Source organism: Marmota marmota, unplaced genomic scaffold (genome assembly GCF_001458135.2).
Source record: "Marmota marmota marmota unplaced genomic scaffold, marMar, whole genome shotgun sequence".
Taxonomy (NCBI): domain Eukaryota; kingdom Metazoa; phylum Chordata; class Mammalia; order Rodentia; family Sciuridae; genus Marmota; species Marmota marmota.
The window spans coordinates 3,731,425-3,756,035 of record NW_026000005.1 but is presented as its reverse complement, the minus strand read 5'-3'; the positions used below and the strand labels follow the sequence as shown (position 1 = coordinate 3,756,035).

The following is a 24,611-nucleotide window of genomic DNA, read 5'->3' as shown; positions in this document are numbered from 1 at the left end:
CATGTCCTGCCTGGCGAGGCTCTGTGCTCAGCCTCCTCACCGCCCACCCACAGCCATCAGCAAGGTATTCACCACCACCTCAGGGACCCAGAATCACCATCTTCCCAATATCTCTCCTCTTGCCAAATTCTTCCCTCTCTTGAGGGTCAGGGGAGGGAGCATCTCCCTTTGAAAATTGAGAGTTTTTCTCCTTCTATCTTATTTTCAGGAAAGCCACCTCAGTAATTAGTTAGCGATTTCCTGTCTCGACTGATATTATGACATTTTAAATTCATCTAAAGAAAAGAAAGCAAGCCTTTACTTTAATATCTGGCTTTGTGCCCTTTCTGGGAGGGCCTGCATTACATCTTAGTAAATTATTGATAGAAAAACTGGAACCATGGCTACAAGGAAAACATCGAGATCAGGTGTTTACAGGAGAGGGACCCCACTGTAATAATGTGTTTGGAGTGAGGACAGGGTTCTTCTGCCCCTTCTGTCCTAAGCACCCTTGGTTGAGGTCCAAGCACTAATTTTCATTTCACTCAACTACCCTACCAGGATTGAGTATTGTCAGTAGGCTCTGAGGTTGTGTTCTTAAACAGTAGTACTTCATTGTCTTAGGCTTTTACCATTCCTCAGAGCTCAGCAGCAATTAATCTGATGTTATATGTGGCTGCTGTTTGCTTGTTTTTCTTAGACCAGAACTTGAGGCATCCATTTGTTTATTTTGGTTCTTTTTTAAAGGCCCTCTTTGTAGTCTTGGGCACTGTAGGTAGATGGAGTGGAACCAGGAGTTAATGTGTAAAGTTTTTCATCTTGGGAGTTTCGTTTCAAGCTAACTCTGGGTCACATGTGCATCAAGTTCAGTTTTTGTTTGGATAGAATGCTTCAGCTTGGAGAGAAAGAACAGGAAGTGGGACATTCCAGCCCCCAGGCAGCAGCTTCTGCTTGTCAAGTCATTCTTGACAATAAGGTCATAGACATTTAGTAAGGGTGGCTCTGGGAAGTAATTTACAAATTATGCTAAGAGCAACAACCAAAAAGGTTTATTATTAAACTGAGAACAATATGAGCACACTAGAAGAAACCGGGTTGTAAAATAAGCTTAGGTGGGAGGAAAGTGAAGTCCAGCATGGGAATCATACTCCCTGGGAATCAGCTGCTTGGTCAGAGGACACAGAGGAGGAGAACTAAAAAAAGCTTCCCGTGTTGTGAAGGTTGGCAACCAGAAGACAGAACAAAGGGCTGCTCTTAAGAACACATAAAACACACTCAGGTTTCAGCCATGAAGCAACTTTGGAAGGCCAGAATGGCTGTCAGCACCAGGTTGGTGCTTTCTGAATAAGGAAACAGACAAGGATATAAGGCACAACTGCAGATTTCACCAATGCAACCTGACCAATACATGCACTGAGGTCCCAGTAAAGGATGGGTCGCCCTCTGCTCTTCCCTGAAGTCTGGGATTAACAATTTCTTGGTTTAAGAACTGTTTCTTGCTGGGTATTTGGCACACACCTGTAATCCTCACACCTGTAATCCTAGTGATTCGGGAGGCTAAGGTAGAAGGATCTCGAGTTCAAAGCCAGCCTCAGCAAATTAGTGAGATCCTAAGCAACTCCGTGAGACCCTCTCTCAAAATAAAAACTAAAAGGTCTGGGGATGTAGCTCAGTAGTAAAGGACCCCTGGGTTCAATCCCCAGTACAAACAACAACAATAACAGAACAATAAAAAACCTGTTTCTTCTTCCTTCCATTCGATGTCTGGGAAGGACCCAGAATACACACATCATTCTTCCAATGGCAAGGAGACCCTGCATGGGCCAGGCTGAACCAGGATTGGCACTTTCATGAGCCTTATCCCCTTTCCTGAATTCAGAGGAAGCAGTGCTGTCACTGAGGAGGAGGTGAAAATACCATCCAGGGTCATGATGACTGGTTTGTGGTTAACTTAGCAAGGCCCAGTTGCTTAAATATTCTCATATTCAAATTACAAGCAAACTGTAAACATCTTCAGAGAAAAAAAGATGGTGGAAAACGTACTTTCTAACTGTAAGTAGACTTCAACATTCTAATGCTCCACAAAGAATCTGCAAGTACCTGAATCACACATTCTAACCAAGCCAAGAAAACATTCACAGGATAAAAACGGAAACTGTCAAGTTCATTACAAAGCACAGCTGCTTGGGAAATTAATGAACTCTTATTTATGTTCCTTTTATTTTTTTTAAGCAAAAAGGGTTATTCTATCAAATGAGGCCATTTACAGAACCAAAATATCCCAAGTCACCCTTTAGTTATTATGCCCAAATAATAATAGCTTATTTTTGAAGACACTTAATATCTTTCTAGCCTCCTAGCATGTTGCTTTGTTATTTGTAATGCCATTTGAGTTTGAGCTAGGAGGAAATCCAATGTCAAATGAAAAGGGTCCTCCTTTTCATGAATTAGCCTTTCTTTAGCCACACCATCAAAAAAAGTGAGGACACTGCTAATTTCCCGAATCTTTTCCAGGCTGGCACCAAATGGATTCAAGTAAATCACTGGATGCCTTTATCTCTGAGTGACTCATGCTGTTGAGAACCAGCTTTTATGGATTTGAAACCCAGCTAAACTCACTGCCTCCTTTGTCTTTTCACATAGCACTGGTAGGTTTTAGTGAACTCAGAAGTTGTACTTGAACTACACAACTTGTTATTAGTTATCCCATAAAATTTTATCTGCCTAGTTCATTGCATCTAACTATTTTGCTGATTTTTTCTTTAAAATTTAAAATATAATCTAGATGTAGTTCTGGGAAATTAGGACTCTATGGTATAACCTCATAATATGACAGATCCCTGTCATGAAGAACATCTATTTTTTTAAAGACATAGATCATTTTTTAAATCTTTTCTAACTTAATTTTTAAATGATGATTAAGGTGCAAGAAAGCACATCTAGCCACATTTTAATCTAAAATTTAGGAAGAGCCATATACCCAAGATACTTAAGTAAACAGCAAAGAAGGAATTTGACTAGATATTTTGATTAAAATAAAATGACAGTTCCAAATTATATTCTCAAACAAGGTAAAATCAATTCCACCATTATTATATAAAGTGGGAAAAATACAATTTCATATGGGGGGTATGTGTCCTTTCATTAGGAAAATGTCAAGGATATATTAACTTCAGGTTGAACTTCCTAGTTATCTATTATTTATCTCCTAATCCAAGACTTTCTTCCTCTGAAGATGTGAGGTTCTCATCAACTTTGAAATAGTACAGAATTTTCAAATGGATTTAAATGTGTTGTATAAACGGATGTTTCATTAGTATGTAAGCAGTGTGAAATTAGTGTCCTGTAATCCTTTCATTTCAGAGATCAAAATCAACTTCAGCTAAAGAGTCATAGAGATAAGAACTATCAATTTGCTAAACTGTTATCAGAAACACAAAGACTAACTCAAAGGGGTTATATGTACCAGTATAAGCCAGGAAATTTTTCTCACCTATCCTTGCTCATAAAAATGTTTATCACTTTTATATCTAAAATATTCAACAAATATTAACATTAATTATTGCTAACACTTGTCAAGTTCTTGCATTTGGGATTCTGATGGTAATAAAAGTAGTGTTTCCTCAAGAATTTGAAAGAACATATTCAGTACTTTCAATGTATAATTTACCAATGTGAAAAATACCTATGGAAATGTAAAAGTTAAATTAAACAAGGAAAATATTTTCAAGAAAACAAGGAATTTTAGTATATTTAAGCTGAGACAAAATTGGCTTTATATTTTAATCTATGTTATGGTACTTACCAACTGTGCAGACTCAAACAAGTTACTTATCCCTTCTGAACCTTGTTTTCCACTTATTAAAAATGAGATCATGGGGGCTGGGGCAGTATCTCAATGGTAGAGTGCTAGTGCTGCCTTCCACGTGTGAAGAACTGGGTTCGATCCTCATCATCACATAAAAATAAATATATTGTGTCTATATACAACTAAAAATATTTTTTAATGGGATAATGGATCTTATTTCAGAATAGTATTGTGCAGACTGAGATAACATTTGGGAAGCAAGTCATAACATGCTTAACACATAGTAGGCTCTTAAGTAGCAAGTAGAACTCTCTATTTATAGAACTCAGGCATTGTTTTAATGGGAGTTGCCTTTATACCGGTTGATGTTTTCCAATTATATACCACTCTAATACAGAAATTAATCAGTTCTAGTAATAACATTTTTCAAAGAGGAGAGTTAAGGTAAAGTCATCAATATTGACATTATATAAACTTCAGGTCTTCAGGAATCCAAAGATGGTGTTGTGAGTTCCAGGATTATATTGTGTTCTACTTTTACCACTTAAGAAAATAAGGAATTCATTTAAACAATCTCTTTTCTTATGTTCCAGCTCTTTTGTATCAGATGGATATTAGTGACCTAAGTCAACTATGTAGTATAGGGGTAGTATAAGCTCAAACAGATCACTAATAAGAAAAAAAAGAAAGGAAAAAAAAAAACAATGTGAGATGACAAGACTTTAGTTACTGAAGTTTTGCAAAACAGGATGTTCTTTCCACACCACCTCTTCCTCTCATTCACTGGGGATGACAAGTTACAGTGCTTTGGTGCTTGGCAAGTTATCATTCCAAAAGGAACTTGGCATGTCAGTGAGTTAGAGGTGCATGTTGAGATCATTTTCCTTTTGTGCAGGGCTTTCCAGGGTGTTGGCAGAGAACATACAATTTTTTATAAAAATGTGACTTAGAGTCCTTGAAGGTCCTAACTATCTGAGAAGAAAGAGTTAAAGTTCACAAGAATTAGGATTATAAAGTTTCTTTTAAAGAGCCTAGTTGTAAGGAATCTTACAAATAGATACCACTTGGGAAGAAATCATGAAGAAATGAAAGATTTGTAAATCATAAGTCAACAGATACAGGTACTCAAATTTCTTTGGTATCACACTTGTGAATATCCAATCAACACTTGATCATTGTGCAGTCAACAAACATTGCTGAGTGACTGTCACATGCATGGTACTATGGAAGCCACATGGAACACACTAATATGAAACAGTCTGACTTTAGAGTATCTAGGGGTAGAAGGCAGATAAATTAAAAATTGATTATATTCTAATGCTGTACTGCTCTATAATATTTGTCGACATAACAGTGTGGAGTCACTGAGAAAGGGTAATCTTGCTTAGGAGATTTTGAAGAATTCCTGGCAGATGTCCCCAGATCTGAACCTTAAAGGATAAGTAGGACTAATACACTAATTTTTAAAAATGGGGGCAAGGGGAGGCAGAAAACCATTCCAATAATATGAAGCCTTAGAGGTGAGAAACAGCATGTGCATAAAACACTGAGCAAGCTATGGAAGTTTTGAGTACAGCACAGAGTAGGGCAGGAATATGTGATTCAGTTTGAGGAAGATTCTATTTTCATATTGAGAATCTTAAATACTGTAGGCTAGACTAGGGGATGAAGAGCTGTTTGAGAGATTATGCAAAGCAGCATGGATCAAATTTGCATTTTCATTTTCGTTAGATCCTTCAGATAGCATTGTGGAGGGTACATTTAAGAGGAAAGGCAGAAGTCTGGGGTTTGGTTCAGTGGAAAAGCATTTGCCTAGCACGTGCGAGGCACTGGGTTCAATCCTCAGTACCACATAAAATAGAGTTATAAAAAATAGGAAAGGCAGAGGGAAAAAGAACAGTTAGTTGAAATCAGTAAAGGAAAGAGATTGCTCTGAGAGGAGCCAATAAAGGGTAGGGGGGGGCAGATGAAAATCCAACACAGACAGTGGCCCCGAGGCCAGTGAGTTATCTTGGTGACATTGACCAACAGGAAATGGATGTAGAAACCTAAAACTTGAAGGAGAATTGAGAATGTGTGTGTGTTATTTATTTTTATACATAGACACACATACACAAAATCGGTGGGGGGGTGAGGAAAAGTCATTAGTATTAAATAGGTATTACTTCAATCAAAAGGGATTTTTGTCTTAAACCTCTTGGGCTGCTGTAACAAAAATATCATAAATTTGGTGGCTTATAAACAACAAAAATGTATTTCTCATAGTTATGGAAGTGGGCAAGCCCAAGATTAAGGCTTCAGCAGTTTTGGCACCTGGTGAAGGCCTGTAACAGATATCACTTCTATGTGTCCTCACAGGGTGAAAGGGGCAAGGTAGTTCTCTAGGGCCTTTCTTCTATGGGCATTAATCCCACTCAGGAGGGCTCTAGATCTAACCACCCCCAAAGTTCCCATCTTCTAATACCTCCATCTTAGGGATCAGGCTCCAATATATGAATTTTAAGGAAACACAAACATTCAGACAATAGCAATTCTAGTCAGATGAAATCTCTAGAGTAAGGAGAGCAGAATGTGGAGAACATAACTCCAGAGTATACAATCAGCATATTATGTAAGAAGAGGTATTAGGAAGAGACCAGCCAGAATGGTGGCAGAAGAGCTAGAAGGATATAGCTTTGTCAATAAGATTGGCAGCCATTATGAATTCAAACAACAACAAGTGCTGGCGAGGATGTGGGGAAAAGGGTACTCTTGTACATTGCTGGTGGGACTGCAAATTGGTGCGGCCAATTTGGAAAGCAGTATGGAGATTCCTGGGAAAGCTGGGAATGGAACCACCATTTGACCCAGCTATTGCCCTTCTCGGACTATTCCCTGAAGACCTTAAAAGAGCGTACTACAGGGATACTGCCACATNGGCACCACTAATAAGCTATGGACACAAGCAACATAATAGAGAAGGAAATAGGAGTTGGGGAGAGAAGGCCCTGAAAAGTTCCAGACTGGACAATCACTTTCTGAAGAGGTCCAGGTTGGCTGGTCACACTGGAGTGTCAAAGCCAAGTTGGCTGGGCTCCTTTGAAATGTGTCCAGACTGCAATCTCAAATGCTGAACAGCAGAAGCCTAAGAGTCAAATGTTATGAAGCATGAGCTTGGCCTAGTTTTAAGGGTTATTATTTCCCAGATAGGAGCCGTGAGTATCTTTAGTGGCATGAAAACAATTACTTAATTATCTGACTTCCCAGCAGAAGGTGACACCTAACAATTACCATTTAGCTGCATACCTTCTAGTGTCATTCTCCTCCCTGAACACCTAAAGGTGGTGAAATGAAGAGCATTCTGACAACACTCTTGGGTGTATTGTGCGGTCATTGGCTGGCCCAGTAGTTCTGCCCAGTTTCAGGTAGCAGATTTCTCTTGATCATTACTGTGATGAAAGAAATACCAGGGCGAAAGCAACACAGAAAATAGAAGTTATTTTTGCCATTTATCTTAATATAAGAATTATTATTATTTAGAAGCAAAATATTCTTGCATTTGGGACACAAGCCTTAAAATAACAAATAAACAACAACAACAACAACATAAGGATATATTTTCATAAGCTTCCTTAAATTATTTTAGGGAAAAGGCAGTATATCCATAAACTTTTAAAAATCCAATAATGCTCAGATGTGGCTACAGATATCAATTAATGATGAATTCAGCAGCAAAGTGGAATGCAGTTAGCAAACAAGCATGCATGAGGATAGACATTTTGTGTCTTCCTGCTGGTTTCTAGGTATAAGTGATAGTACTTAGATCAATCATTCCTTGATTTTGAAAGACAGAATTAACAATTCCAGACAGATCATTGAGATAAACTTGGACTGAGTTAAAAACCTGAACCAAATGTGTAGCTACAAAAATTAATACATCATCTCACTTTCTTATACTTCCATCACCTAAATCTCCATCTAATTATTATATGGAATTTCATATCCAGCCTCCTTCCTCATACTCTGCTCTGTTAGTGTTTAGCCACCCTAATACAACTTCAAATTAACCATGATTTCTAAAATGTTATGATGTATGTATAATCAGCAAAATCTCATTACTCAGAACCCTCAAGGCAACTTGAGGAAAAACTTTCAGATTAACTTGCTGAGAAATATTTGAGTTGATTCTTAGGCTCTGGGAAATATGGCTGAGTTGAGATAGGTGATACATCTCTCTTGAGTCTCTGAGCTGCCAGTTTTGTATCTGACAATGGCAGCTGAGGTCCAGAATTGCTCATAATACCAGACATTGGAAAGTTTTCTAAAACTCATTCCTAGGGATTTAGCACATTTATTGTGTTTAGCATTGGAGCTACTTTGTTTAAAAGCCACAGGAAATAAAACACTAGTTTCACAATAAACCACTTTTTTTTCTTCTTTCTTTTGGCAGTGTCAAACCCAAGGCTTTGGGATGCTAGGCCAGCACTCTACCACTGAAGTATACCCCCAGCCCTGCCACATTTATTTTTGTTCATAGCCCAGAAAAAAATAATCAATAAATAATAGCTAAGAAGAGATGATTAAGTATATCTTAATTTTGACAAAATAAGATGCAGGATTGCTATGTCTTGTTGACAAAATAAGAAGCAGGAACATTGGGTCCTCAGACCTCATTAACTCCTTTTCCAGAAAGCTGTTAAATATGTCCAAGATAAAAGGTTGAAAGCTAAAATATATAACACTTTAGCTAAGTTTTAAATATGATCTAAAATATTAAAAAGAAACTATCCAGAACTAAATAACTTTTTAGAAAGGCTTTGTTTTATATTTCCAGGATCTAATTATACATTGATTGATACTAACAATTAATTTAATATGTGCTAACTTGAAACATTTTCATACTTTTTAAATTGAGCTTGAAATGTTCTTGCCTAAAGTTACAACTAGAAAACAAATGAACATTGTTCTAAGATTTCTTCTTGTTAGTCTTTTCCTGAGAATGGAGGAAAAATAAACAAATCTTCAGTTGAATACCCGGAATAGAAAACTTTACCTTAAAAAATACATCTAAGTTTGGATTCTTAATATTTATTAAGGGCCTACGACGTGGCATTGCATTGTTTCTACCCAGTGTACCAGTTTCTACTCTCTGTCTCTGTCACACATACACACACACAGACACACACACACAGCAAGTTATAAAATGTTATAGATTTACCACTGACAAATCATTCTAATCAATTATCTGCCTCTACTCTAATGAATACCCCTGTTTCCTTCTCTTCCAATCTACCAACCCAATGTTTACTCCCCCAGTGAATTTAGTGACACCTCTCCCCACCTTAAGAGTCCTCCAGTCCAAGTCATGAGTAATGCCCCAATCAAAAGACTAGGCTGGTATAGGAGAGACCATATAATTGACTGAACATAGCAATTTTTTAAAACATTCAAAGTAAATTGGATAACACATAACAGAAAGCAAAACTTGATCTTTGTTCACACTATTGTTTCCAAAAATGTGAGATTTTACTGTGGTGCCAAACCATACAGTGACTAACCAGAGAAGCCAATAAAACATGACAGATCCTGTGGGATTAGGCAACAATGAAAGCCTAAAGGCCTTGTTAGGCATGTGCCTAAAAGCCTCTTGCCATCAACCACCTGGGTCTGCTATTAAAGGTCAGCACAATTACAACATTGAAGTTCTTTTATTTTTTTAAAGTAACTTCTTTATTATTTGAAAACTACCATACTGTGTTCATTCACACTGAAATATGTGGAACTGCAAGAATGAAAAACGAAGGCCTCAATGGCTCTCCTCAACACTCCAATTATATTTAATATTTGTATAAAGCACCTTTTAGTACAAGAAAGCCAGTGGGTGCCTTGAAGAAACAGAATGCCTCCAACAATCTTGTAATTGTCCATTTGAAACAGAGTGACTTACATTTTGAGCATAACAACTTCACTATATCTAAAAGACAACCTAGTAGTTTCAGAAGCATGGAAATATTTTTTTTTATATTGATGCCTAAAAAACATTGATAGAAGCTTTAGAGTACGGATAAGAACATTCTGGTTTTTGACTTCTCACCCAACCTAAGTTATTCAATTCTAATAGTCCTTAATTATCTTATCCTCTAAACAGAGGTATTTATATCCTCTCCTGCTCTCCAGCTTAGAGATCAGTTAGCAAGTAACTTCAAGATACTACAGACAGTGAGTGTGTGGCCCTTTCCAAAAGCTTTACCTCTTCCTCTTCCTAGATACATCAAAAGAGATGAATTAGCTGACTACCAAAGGCAATGTAAAAACACCTCTATCCCTGCCCCTTCTCTGTGAGCTGTGTGACTCATTCTCCCAGGGTGGTACAGTGGATTTCTCTGTAGGCGTCATGTCAAATTAGTCCCTTTAGACAACAAATCCAGTCTTTTGGACATGATGAGTGTATAACAGTAAAATGATAACATTCTTTGTGTCAGCCTAAAAGTGCAATAAAGTATATTCACACAGAATATAATGGCCTTATAAGAGTAAAACTAACCCAAAATCACTGAGGCTTCTCTTTCTTTTCCTTATATTTTTCTTTTACCTGAGGGGAAGGGGCAGAATGGAGATGAGTTGAAAGTGAGGGTTAACAAAGTTGTCACCCTGTGATATTCCTTTGGAGGGACAAAATTTGTCCCAAGTCATCATACTCAAATTGTTAGAGGCTGGATTCAAATCTTTACACACACCACCACCACCACTACCACCACCACCACTATTAGCTCTGTGGCTCTTCTTCTTTCCTCCCTTCCTCATTTCAAAAAGGGGATCATAATAATAGCATCCATCTTCAGAGCTGTGAGAAATGAGAGAATTAAAGGCTTGGCACAGGAATCATTACCAGTAACTGAAAGCAGTAATGCAGGGAATTTCCTTTTATGCTTATCGTGCCCATGATAACTATTGCAGACAAGAGAGGACAGAAGTTGATTAGAAATACTGTGTTTTGTAATGTTGTCTCACCTTGACTGAGACATCCTAAGGCATGAAGGACAGTGAAAAAGAAGTACAAAGATGTACGAGGGAAAATACGGTTAAAACTGACAAGAAATAAATCCATAGGAATGGTACAGATTAACCCTTGGCCTCCAGTGGTCTCAGAAGTAGAAGGAGTTTTAATGATCTCTAAATGAAGTTCCCTCCATCAACCGCAATGTTATTATAACCCTTCCAGAAACACCTCCTGTTAATTACTGCTCATTCATTTTCAGTGAATGTCTCCTAGGTGAAACTCTCACTCAGACCTCAGTTTCTTTAGAATATTTTGAAAAACCATTTACCGCCGCGTCTGAATGCCAGATGGATCTCCTGTCCTATGTACACTGCGTCAAAACACGGACTCTATCTCCTTCTAATCTAGAGATCTGCCAGAACAGAACAAGGGGCCTTGCCGTAAGCTCTGGTGGCTGTCCCACTGGCACACACTGTGAGAGTGCACAAGGAACGCCATTCTTACCGATACAGGTTTTTATTGTTCACAGTCAGTAAAACACCTGACATGGCATATGAAATCACCTTCATCACCTTCGCTGTGGCCTTTAGTGCTGATGGGTAAATTAAGGGCAACGCTTAGCTTCTGTGCTTTGCTTTTCTAACACTTCCCTTGGGGCTATATTATTATAACCCTTCCAGAAATACTACCTGTTAATTGCTGTTCATTCATTTTCATTGAATGGTGAAACTCTCACCCAGACCTCAGTTTCTTGAGAATATTTTATTCTATTTTATTTTATTTTATTTGTACTAGTTGCTCAAGACAATACAATGATCTTGACATGTCATAAATTTGATTCAAATAGGGTATGAATTCTCATTTTTGAAAAACCATTTACCACCATGTCCCAACGCCAGACTCATCTCCTGTCCTACCCTGAGTTTTGACTTAGCGTATTCTCACCTAGGCGCAGAGCCCCGAGGTCCAGGAGCCACTGCTCGGCCCCCTGCGGCTCTGGCCTCTTTGCCTGGCTGCGCAGCCTCCGTGCTCCCTCCCCCCCAATGCGGTCCTCCGCGCACCCCAGCACTGGGTCGCTTGTAGGCACAGGGTGATGGTTTTTCACAGCAACTTGGAATCAAGTACACAGCTAAAATAAATAAATAAATAAAGGTTTCAAAGAGGCCTGGCTCGTCCTCCCACTCGGAGGTTGGGAACATGTCCTCCATCCAAGTGACTGCACATTCCCAGGACAAGTGACAACCATGTTGCTCTATTTTGCCCAGGACCGCGGCACCACGTGACATGCACGTCAGACCTGTTTTTGCGGGTTCCAGGCCGAGCCTTGCAGCCTCAGTCCCTTTTCTGTATGGCCAGGGGAAAGTGTAACCAGAGAGCTGAGCTGGTCTTGGGAAACAACAGAGGTCACTATTGAAAGGAGCTTGACTGTCAAAGAATAGCTTTCAAGGGGCTTGCCCCTCTCATTCCTCTTTGTCCTACTCCCTTGAGGGGATAAATGCTGTGATTCTTTTCCTTACAATGTCAAGCCCTTGACTGCGCAGTCATCTTTTGATCAGTCACACTTGGTACACATTGAACTTTCTCCTCTGCCCTCCATGTCTGTTCTGACAAACTAGTGTCTGCAAAGTAGTACAGGGCATGCAGTTTTCTATGCATGAAGAAACTAGAAGTTAGACAATCACATGTCTAGTTCTAAGTGTATTTTTGTGGTCCCCTCCCCCAGAGTTTCTCAAGTAAGAGGTGCCTATCATACTTTAAAGCTCTTCATTACTTTTAACAAATTTCATCCCCAGCCCTTTTATCCGTTGTCACCTTCCAGCTAGAAACTTCACATCCAAAACCAGATTTCTGATATAAAGGAAATTGTTTTGATTTAAGACTTTGATTCAACACTGAAGGGAGATCAGTAAAAGAGGAAGTGAGGAGGGGGTGGGAGAAGAAAGGAAAAGGGAAAATACTGGGAATTGCTATTTGTCCAAATATATCGTTGCATTGTAGGCAGGTACAAATATATAACAACAAATCACACCTTTATGTACAACTATAGTGCACCAATAAAAAGTGGAAAATGATTTTAAGAAGACTGATTCACATGCAACAATAAAAATAGTGTCATTCTTTAAAAGTTTCCTTTATACTTCCTTTCCCCACCAAATCTTGCTTTACTTAGCTTAAATACCAGGTTAAAGCTTCCTTGCCTAGAAGTGATTCTAATTCACTTCATAATCTTAGGGACATACCAGCAACCAACTCCTGTGGGCCTTCAACATGATCCCTCACCAATCAGCCCACTGAGGCAAACTTGTTGTTGAGAGCACAAAGAGAAAACAGAGAAAGGTGTAGGCAAAGTATTTTGTTGTAGCTTTCTTTCTTTCTTGATCATTAGCATAATTGTAGTTTTCTTTTGATTCACTTTGCCAGTAGAGAATTGGCACCTAGCCCTGCAAATTGCTTTTATAAAAATCTGGAAGTCAAGAAGTAAAGCATGTTGCTCCAATTAACCTAAAATCTAACCTAATTTGCTGTTGGACTAAACAAGAACTTTCAAAAGAAAAATAAAATCAAAGTCTATCATTTTAGGATCTGAGTCCTAAAAAAAGAATGCTTTACTGTCCTTAGAGCTGAAGGAGAACCAAAGCCTCAACATTCTCATTCAAGGTCATTGCCTGTGTTGTCCTCTCCTCTGGCAATAACTGCAAAGTAGAGTAGGAGGAGGGGAGATGGTGAAAGATGAGGAGAATAAAGCTTTATTACCATTATCCAGTCAGCCCCTGCCCACCAGCTAGAGGTCAAAAGAGTGCAGAGAAGCAAAACTCACCTCTACCAGGGAAAGGAAGGAGCTGGTGGAGAGAGCTTCCTCCTAACCCAGGATTGTGTATATTGGCTGAAGAACATGCACTCTGTTGTGTGTTAGTGATTGCTCAATTTGTTTACTTGGTAACTCTCTCACTTATGCTGCTGCTCTTTGTTCTTCAGTGAAGATAGATGATCCAGCAGAGCGAATCCTTGTTTCTTATGAGCTCATCTGCTTCTGCCATCTGCACCACACCTGTAATTATAATTATGGCCCACTGCTCAGGATGCTGCAATCCTTTCTACTGAAACCAATTGTGAGTTCACAAACCAAGTTCGTTTGCAAAGAGAGAATGCCTAAATTGACAGAATAAGCTTCATTAATCCCTTTCATTGGTTTTTCTGGCTGCAGGTAACTATCAATTAAGATGCAGGTCGTTAACATTTTTCAGTAGCATGGAGGCATCTTTGCATTTTCAAAGGGACTATGACGTTAGTAAATGGGGTAGTCTGGACAAGCATAATGAGGCAAGACTCTCTGAAAGTTGATAACAAGATAAAAGTCACTCTTCAGGTATTAAAAAGAGGGAAAGAGAATCCATGTAGAATCACTAGAAATAAACCAAGCAACGGTCTTAGTGAAGCATTACTGGTTGACTTTATTTTGAGTATATTCTTCTTATGACAATTGTTTTACAAATTCACTGTCATTTACATGAAAGACACTTATCAGAGCTTTTTCAATTATACTGAAATATAGGGATAGGTAGATTTTGTTCCAAAGAACTGAATTCTTTCCTTCCTTCCTTCCTTCCTTCCTTCCTTCCTTCCTTCCTTCCTTTTTTTTTCTGAAAAGGCATTGTTTCTCTTTGATATAATGTTCTTAGATACATGATAAGGAAAGGAATTTGTGATTACTGGGCTTATGTACAGTTTGTATTGTGACCTCTTTTTTTTTTGTTTTTCCAGCCTCAAAACAGGAGGAGTGAGTTTTTTAATCCACATAAAACAGATAAGACACTCCTCCCCACTCAGAGGTTTCATTTCTAAAATCTGAGCCCAAATATTATAGCCTTCAATTGGTCTATTGTATTTAAGACAAAGGATTTAGTCAACTGCAGTGGCATTTCGACTTTTCGTCCTACTGCAAATTACTGGTTGCGCCATGAGATTTTTCTCTAGTATATAAAATAAAATGCAATTTAGGAAAACAAAATTGAAATAAATAAGTTTGAGCAAACTTTTATTTGGCCTTACATTCTAAAGTTATAGGCAGTGATTTTATTTTTCTTTAGAAAGTCTCCTTTTAGTCCAACGATGAATTTGATGGATTTTAGGCTAATTAGAGCAACATGCTTTACTTCTTTCAGATTATTATAAAAGCACTTTACAAGGATTTTTTTGGAAACAAGTAACAAATATAAATGAAACAACAATAATTTGTTCAATTTATCAATAGACATACATTATGTAATGGAAAACACTCTTCATAGAATGGGTGTGTTTCACAAAATATATATTCATGAAAGAAGTTGTTTTTAAGCAAGCCTGCAAGCCCTGAGGGAGAACCCCAAATTTTTACAATTAGTCATCAACATTGTTTCAGACAGAGGTGCTCAAAGTATATTCACTGGACAGGCAGCATGGGTATCACTTGGGAACTTGATAGAAATGCACATTATCAGGCCACACTCAAGCGTTCATTGTTCAGAAACACTGGGGTGGTTACACATTGCAATCTGTGTTTGAACAAGCCCTTTAGGTGATTCTATTGCCCACTCAAGTTCAAGAACCACTGGCCTAGATCCAGGCTATCGCCCTCCAGGTTTGCTTTCCACAAATTGTTCTCTACACTGTTTCCAGAATGCCTTTTAAAAATATTGATTTAATTATGCCACCCACTTTCTTAAAACTCTTTTGAAGTTCCCCATTGCTGTTGTGTCAGGACATTCATGGTATTCAAGGCTTTTCACCCACTGGTCCCTGATGCGGTCTGCATTTCCATCTCTCCCCACTTCCCCTGATCACTCCACCCTCCAGTACCTACCAGCCTACATGCACACACAAGTGCATGCACTCACAACTCAACACCCACACAGCTCCAGTCATTCTGAGCTCCTTGCAGTTCTGCAGATGCACAAGTCTCCTTCGCATCCCTGGTATCTGTGTTTCCTCCTTTTCCTGAGTTACCCTCTACCTTTCCTTCCCATCCTCTCCTTCCCACCTCTCTTTATCTGGGAATCTCACCTCCTCCTTTTAGGACTGTTGTTTTTTTCTCACTTATCTCCTTTAGAAGCTTTGCCTGTACTCCCACACCCAAGCTGCCTTGGCCAGGCCCCTGTTGCAGGCGTTGCCACAGAATATTCTGCACATATCCATTGTTACTCTCACCACCCAGAATTTCAATTAGTTACATATCTTCCCCCAACTAAACTATAAGCATCTAGATGGGAGAGACTACCTCTTGATATCCCAGTGTATAGCATACACTTAGTTCATAATAAATATTTAATAAGTTCTTTTTGAATGAATGAATAAATGAATCCCTTGGTACTACAACTACAGATGAGTGGAACTGGGTCCAGAAAAGAAAAGTGATTTGATGAATCTATTTTGTGGAGATTAACACCTGTTGTTAAATCCAGTGTTCTTGCTATTAAATTATACTGGTTTTCAGACCCAGGGAAAAATTTACCCCCTCCTGTTCTGTTTGTGAGCTGTTTTGCTAAAAAGAGAAACTGGGGCTAGGTAGGTCATTGGATTTAATTTGTAACAATTTTACCAACATGATTATATATATATATATATTTAAGAAAAGAAATGTGCTTGTACCAGGACAGAGTAACAAACCACTTGCTATACTATCTCCCACATCCTGGATATATGTGGCCCATCTATAGGTACAGGATTCCTTAGATCTTGACTAAATGTCAGTGTTCTATTGGTCTGAAGGATCTATGACTAAACAAGTGTCATGAAATGAAAAGGCCATCTCACATAGTGGGTGAGAATGTGGACTCTGGTCTCAGACTGATGGTTCAAGTATCACCCCCGACCCCATGTTACCTGTGACATAGAAGCCTCAGTTCCCTCATCAACAAAATACAGAAAAATGATTCTTAGCTCATGACACTGTTGTGGGAACTAACAACAAGTGATCTATCCAAAGCACTTTGCACAATAACATAAAGTGCTTAATAAACATGAACAAAAAATAAATCTGATAAGATATTGAGTAATTTAGAGATCAGTTTCATCAGGGACCAGAAATATAAAAATGTCAAAATGCAACTTAATATCCTCTTAGGCTAAGATCTTACTAAAAGGCATTGTTTAAAGTTTGTGTTATTATTCTTTTTATCTAGCAACAGAGATATTATATAGTTTATAGTCAGAAAAAAATAATATTAATATAAAGACACATTAATATAAGTTATTAGTTAAAGGCAAAACTTTTGGACATCCCCCCACACCCCTTGGCAAAAGTTGAGCACACTGTTATCATTATGGATTAAAAACACCTACAGGATTTTTTTAGTGGAAAGGACTATACATAGGTTTTGTGTGAGAAACAAGACAGATATTTGCAATTCAGATTCAAACTCTTCCTGCTTATTTAATTTGTGCTCATTTCTTAATCTTACTCCTCACCCTTCAGAATGATTCAAGCATTAGGTCTCCCTTGAATTCAGTGGGAGTACTCTGCCTAGCCCAACTTCATGAGACAGGGTGAGGAAAGAGACCATTTACAATGAAGAATGGATTTGAATATTCAATTGTCCTTAGGTGAATACATTAAAGATGTTATAAAAAGGAAGTATTCAGTGAACTAAGTCTATAAGTATGGCGCTCAATTGGCCCTTTTATACAGAGGTCCTTGCTAAATGGCCCCCCCCCCCCCCCCTAATTCTCCAATGACTTTTAACAGATAGCTTATATGCTTCTCAGGGTCAGGAAATCCACTGGTTTCATTAAGATGTTAATGTGTCAATGGAGACATGATCACTGAGTAATTAAAATGAATCCAAACCTCTTTCAAATAATGAGCAGATGGCCAACTTGATTACAAAATTACATTTGTTGACTGTGCCTTCATCCTTAATGCAATTCTAGGGCTTACAGAAATCAGTTACACATATTCTCTTTATTGAGTTTGTATTTTAGGATTAAAAATAAAAACTGTTTCCAACAATTTCTGACTGGCAGATATTATTTCACCCCTCTGTGCCTTAGTTTCCTGATCTATAGAATGGAGGACTGAGACATTGTACATTTTACTTAGGGTCTGTGGACTAAATGAGACCATCTCTGTGAAGATAGAAGCATATTACCTGACTCACAGGGCTCTGTAAATATTAGCTAATATAATCTAAAATCGGGGTACTAAATCTATCACTGGAGGATGTGATATGTTTGGGAGAATCTGATTCTTCCAGTTCCACTGTATGTCTGTGCCTCAACAGTTGGGAAAACGTGGACACACACACACACACACACACACACACACACACACACCCTTACCTGTTCACATTAAAACTCCAGTAAGGGCTGGGGGTGTAGCTCAGTGGTAGAGTCATCCCTGGGTTCAATCTCCAGCACCACAAAAGAACAAAACAAAACAAAAAAAATCCCTATGATAGCTCAAAGCAAGAGGCTGCCGTGATGCATACCTGGCTGTGGTTCTTTTCATCGAGGAAGTTCCTTCTCACATTCTGGAGACAAATGCATCTGAACTCAGCTGAGTTGGGGCAGCAACTAATACTCTGTGAAACATTCTCTGCCCTGGAGAAGAGAATACTGAAATGTTTGTATCTTATCTATCACTCACACACCCTATAAAACACAGCATGTTCCTCCATCCTCACAGGTTCCTTATTGTTTTATTTCTGCAACTTTGTTTCTGTTACTATACACCCCATCCTGCCAGCCTCACTCAGTACCTGTGTTCTTGTTCTCCCAGCTTTCAAAGGCAGAATTAGGACCTTCCTCTTTCTCATCTTTTACCTCCTATTTCCTTCTCATTCCACCATCAGCACCCACTTCTAAGTATCAGTACCAAAAATTTTTTTTGTGTGTGTTTTTTATACATTGAACTGATTGAGCCAGTTGAATTGTCATCTGTATGAGACTCTGAATTGATACAGAATGACAGGGGAGCTAAAGAGGGACCAACTTAGCTTTTGGAGGAGAACAGGACTTTGAAGAGAACTAGTTAGAACAAAAAATATGAACATAAAGGTGAGATTATTGAAATCTCTGAAATAATAAGTATAACAACAGATTCAAAATAAACTTATTCATTCTGTCCTGGAATTCAAGAATTAATGAGTTGTCTTGGTGCCTAAAGGGGTAGTCCTAATAAAACTAAAAGAGGCATAACATTGTAAACTTACGCAACAAATTTCCCTTCAGGGTTTTACTGACTGGAAATGAAAATCATTTAAGAAGGAATTGGATATGCTCTGACTGGTGGATCATATTAAATTATCCTTCTATGACCAACCTCTGTGCTGTTCTCAGGGTCAAGTTATAAATTACTTTTCCTACAGAGCCGTGTTATTAACTCTGGGAATACAGGGAGCCCTGAATTTTTCATTTCATGCATCTCTTTGGAAATGTAAATATTTTGAATCCAGAGTTATGGAGAGTGAAAATGTTACCGCAGATAGCATAGTGGAAGGTTAGAAGATAAATGCTGAGGTGTGTCATCTAAGCTAATCGTCATTACTCTCTGTAGAAGTTAGTCCGCCTGTCTCGGCATGCCAGGATGCTTCACCTTCTGCCTCTGAAAGTCCTGACCAATGTAGTTTTTGGTCCCATTCTCTCAAGAAAAGTCTTTATTCTGTCTTACAATAACCATGCACACCAAAGTAACAAATCTGAATCATGACCCCTGATCCACCAGGAAGTAACAGCAGTCTCACACCTGACATACCCACAGGTAAATCTGTCTCCATAAGGTGGTCTGTGGTGAATCTTTTCTCTCTTGTATACACATATATTAAAACATGCTGGGTCAGAGGAGGATCACACAGTGCTTCTTATTTTTAAATTGTAACTGTTTAAATCAGCATTTCTTCTACATAGGTTTAAAGAAAAGCATGTGGGCCTGCAATTAGGAGTTTCGTGCACCCCTAATATTTTGCTTCTATTTTCTCCCGCATACTTAGCTAAATTGGAAAAATATGTTCATGAATACACAGAAAGGTAAGATTAAGTCCAGACTCATAATACTGGTTGCCATTTTAAGTGACATATTTTTTTACTAGATGCTAGTAATTTCCAAGTGTCATTTGTAATTTCCCCCTTTGAGGGTATCAAGTTTGACACGTATTTTTTTCAATTATAAGTATCTTATTTGGATTTCTATTTTTCCCCCCACAAAATAACTTTGCTATAGCTTTAGGAGTTTCTGGGGGTAGGGTGGTAGAGCTATAGTTGATCTGATGAATGCAAAACAAATACATATTTAAAATTTCTTTACAAAGGATAAAATGGATGTGGTAAGGAACTGCAAGCTTTATTGGATTTATTTAGTAGTTTTTATCCAGATATAAGATAAACTGGTGACTAATATTTATTTAAAGAAACAAATTCATGAGTTAGATATTTTTTCAGAGCTGTAGAATTAGATGTGCTTTCTTTTTTTCTCCTTCTATGTACTTCACCAAGACTACCATAAAATTTCTCCCCTTTTTTTACTTCTATGTACTTCACCAAGACTACTATAAAATTTCTTTGTATGAAGATTCCAAGAAAATTACAAAATATAACAACAACAAAAAATATTTATAACTTGTGCCCAGGAAAAAGAATCATCCCTCCCTCTCAGGAAAAACACAATTCCTTCATATGAAACATGATCCATGCCATGGTCAACAGATGAGGACTGTATCTGTCAAGATAACAGGCTCTGGAGGGCAGCACCCACTCCTGCTTCCACACAGAAGGCCCGTACAATAGTGTCAATCCACCCCCAGAAATAGGTTAAGGTTTCAGAGAGCAAACCCACCATTTGAATTCAGGGTCATTGTATTCAACACACTTCTGCCCACAGTTTATAAATCTGATCAATATTTTTGAGTACAAGTAGAGAAACAATGAAAATATGATTGTTTTCAGAATAGCTATAATTTTTGTAGCGGTTCCAAAAGTCTGGCCAGAGCCTAAATCCTGAATTTTAATATTTGTTTTCCAAGTACCCAGGGTGGTTGAGCCAACAAAAAGCATTTTCAGAAAACAAGATGAATGAATTATTCAATAGTCAACACACCAAGGAGATCACACAACTTCACCTTAAAATTGGTAGACACAACAGCAACTTTAGCAACAACATGAGAAGCTGCTGTTAGCATCTTGTCTGAGGTCCCACAACCCACCCCATGGATTGTCTCTTTTCTGGTTCTTCCCCCAAACTACTACTGTGTTGATTTCAGTTACCTTTCGTTGTCATTTAGGCTGCCTTTCCAACAAGTCTCCTTACTGACTGCCTGACCAGGGCATATCTGGAGTTCTGTTCTGTGAGCGCCACATTTGTTTCAGCTTCAAGCTTGCATCTTCAGCACCGGGGCAGCCCCTAAGGAGAAGTGGAACAAGTTTCTCACACATAAGAACTAGATCTTACTTGTTCTGTTTCATGTGTTCTTTCCAGATATCAAGATGACAATTAGTGATCCCAATAAATTACACATGAAACTAAAACCAAGCCAAACCCAATCAAAGAAAAATATCAATAGACTGATCCAAGCATCTTATTAGTAGGCTTGGTGACAGAGGACAGGATCTGATGCTTTCTCTTTCCCATCAACATGTTTTAATAAGAACCTCTTATGAAAACCATTTGGAGATTGTCTTAACCCAAATAAATATCTCAAAGGATGGGAATTTCAGCTCCTTGAAGGAGGTATTTCAGAGCTGGTGAATTCTGTGTCAGCCTCCATATTAAATATTTACATGTGACTCCATATCCACCAACAATTAGAGCCAGGATCTATTATTTTTACAAAAATAACATGAGGCAGAAAAAAAAATCTCTGTACAAAAGTTAGATAAGGATACAAAGTGACTAATTTTTCAAGGAAGTCGAAACTACATGATACCTCTGAAGTTGCAGGAGAATTATGGTCCCTAGTGCAGTTTCTGCAGATAGCTTTGTCTGCAAGTTTTATATCCATCTTCTTGTACAAGAAACAAATCCATCCCCCAGCACCAAAAGCAACTACCAATAATTTCAAGCTGTTTCATTTCTATTATATCAATAGGTGCATTTAAAACTCAGTGGCCTGCCAAGATTGAGAACAATTCGGTCTCAGATAATCTTATTTGTTGTAACACATCATTAAATTTAATGTATTCCATCATTTATCTTTGTTTTTGTATTAAATTGCTTCTCAACTCCCCACTCTTGAGAACAAATAAAGTGGAATGTTTAACACTATTCAATTTAAGAACATATTTGTGGTTAACTATACATGCTATGAAGCATGTTCTTTGAGAATTCTCAATCCACATAACTGTATAAACCCTCTGAACTCAATGGGTCTTAACCCTGTATGATTTCTTACAATGCTTCCATTGATAACCTAAGATGTCAAGCACCAAAGTGAATATGGTGGTGATGTCATTGTTCCACTAAATCACATGCTCAGTGAGGCAAAAAAAAAAAAAAAAAAGGCAAAGTTGCAACACCCTGGTGGACAAAGCATTGCAGCAGTGATGATAAGACCAGGAAAGCACTTAGATGTCAGCCTCTGATTAGCAAGAGACAGAGAAAACTATGCAAACAACACTAGTATTCTGCAAAGTCAGGCAATACGATGCCTGCATCCCTGGGAGAAGAAATTGTTGCTCTTGTGTCAGGCCAAGGAATGAAGCCTTAAATTCTACCATATAACCTGGCAGAGGGGAAAAAAAAAACAATTATTTTAAATTCACTCTACAAAGCACACAATTTAAACTCAGAACATTCTAATATTTATCAGCAATGAGGTATCAATCAGTATACACAGCCCTTGAACGTTTCCATAATGAAGGAACAGGACTTCCATCCTAAGCATCCTGCCTAAAATAGGTTTCAGTCTCAAGCAGGGAGATTTCTAGAAGCATAGCCATCTTTGAATACAAGAATTTCTTATTTGAACCCTTAAATGCCTGAATATAAGGTGGAGCAGTCTTTAAAAATTTGATCAGAAGTTGTCAGAAAGTACTAAAACTTACAAGGAGTGGCAACTTTCAGAGGTTCCAGTGAGAACAACACCGACAGAAACTCCCAGGAACACCACGTACTCAGGGACCCAGGCTCTTCTTGATTCTGACAAGAATAGTCATCACAACAACACCCAGATTTGTAAGAAACCCACAGATTTTAACATCCACCTATCTAACAAGTATTAATTGGACATTCTTAATACCATGATGAAGAACAAGTCATTGCCCTGCAGTGGGTAATTTATAGCTGTAGAGACATAAAAGTAGGTGGGCATTTATAGCATAGACTAGAGTGATATCTAAAATAGGTGCCAGAGGACATAGAAAGTGGACATCCCCTTAGTAAATTCTTCCTGAAGATGAGCCCTAACCCAGCACCAAATAATAAGTTTGCCTTAGTGAGGTGGAAGAGGGAGAGGGCAGAAGGGTCTTCGAGACAGAGTAGAACACTCTGTCCACAGCAAGAGACATGGTAATTTGGGGAGATGGAAACCAATTAGTATGGTGGGAGTCCAGGGCACTTCAAAGACTGGCAAGAGAAATGAAGCTGAATGAGCTGGGGATGTGGCTCACAGGTAGAGTATTTACCTGGTGTGTGTGAGGTCCTGGGTTCAATCTCCAAAATCACAAAAATATAATAAGTAAATAAACATAAAAAGGACTAAGAATGAAGTTCAGTAGTAGAGTACCCACAGGTTCAATCCTCAGTTCCACCCCCCCAAAAAAAAATTGGTGGAGATTAGGGGAGAAATGAGATTGAGACAGGTATTGTTGATGGTCATTAAAGAAGAGCTAAAGAAATAGAAAGATACATCATAAATTCATGATCAGGAAGACTCAAAGGTATAAAGATGTCAGTCATTTCCCAATCAATCTCTGGATGCATTGCAAAACCAAAATTCAGACTAGCTTTTTTTTTTATTTCCTTTTGCTTTGGAAATTCATGAGTAGCTTCTAAAATTAAATGGGAAAGTAAATGGTTAAGAACAGCTGAAGCTCAACTGGAGGCAGAAGACTGTTAGGATTTATTATAAAGCCAGAAATCCAGACCAGTCTTCACACAGGGTGCCTAGGAGCTCATGAGAGAGCATGCATGCAGTGGCTCTCATCAGAGTTTGCTCCATCCTTCCCTGCCTTTGGGTCTCATCTCAAATTTCATGTAACATCTGCTCCCCCAGCCAACACTATCCTTGGTGCCCTTCTTGGTCTTAGTTTCTCCATAGCAACTTGGAACTGTTTGACATACTATATACAGTATTTTACTTGTGTATATCTATAGTGTAAACTACATACAGACAGGGATTTCCTTTGTTCCCCACTGTGTCAGGGTGTGGAACATGACCTGTAGTATAGGAGGCACTCAGTTTTTTGAAGTAAATGGATGCAATGGCTTATAATACTCAGCAATAACCATATGAATGAAGACATCCAACATGTGATAAAGCAGGCACCACAAGTTGGTAGGGAGAGGTAAAACATTCTATAAAGACATCTTTTCCTTTATTCAATTTTCTTATTCCTAAATTTGCCTGTCACTTAAAACAGGAGAACTTCTACAAATCAGATTTTAAAAAATCTCTTGCCCTAGAGATTGTTCTGTTAGTATCTAAATGGATAATCCAAATGGATTAAAGACTTAGAGGTGAAAGTAAATACTTAAAAAAAAACACAGAATTTGTTTAAAACTTCCAGATAAGGAAGAATTTCTTAAACAAGACAAAATAGTACAAAGGACCTGGTGGATAATTTTGACTACATTAAAATGAAAAGGTCTACTCGGGCCTGGAGGTGTGCTCAGTGATAGAGTGATTATCTAGCATGCATGAGGCCCTGGGTTCAGTCTCC

At 38.3% G+C, this 24,611-nt stretch overlaps 1 long non-coding RNA gene across 2 annotated transcripts in view; it reads right to left on the bottom strand.

Annotated features, from left to right (window-relative positions):
* LOC125618151 overlaps nt 1-21,150 on the bottom strand; it is a 117,485-nt gene extending 96,335 nt beyond the window's left edge. The window contains exons 1-3 of one of the 2 annotated variants that reach the window (XR_007349387.1): nt 21,000-21,150; nt 18,230-18,341; nt 13,717-13,815 (exon numbers count right to left, since the gene is read on the bottom strand). This is a non-coding gene — a long non-coding RNA (uncharacterized LOC125618151). The other variant, XR_007349389.1, reaches the window with a different exon arrangement.
* Between the last annotated feature and the right edge of the window lie 3,461 nt (nt 21,151-24,611).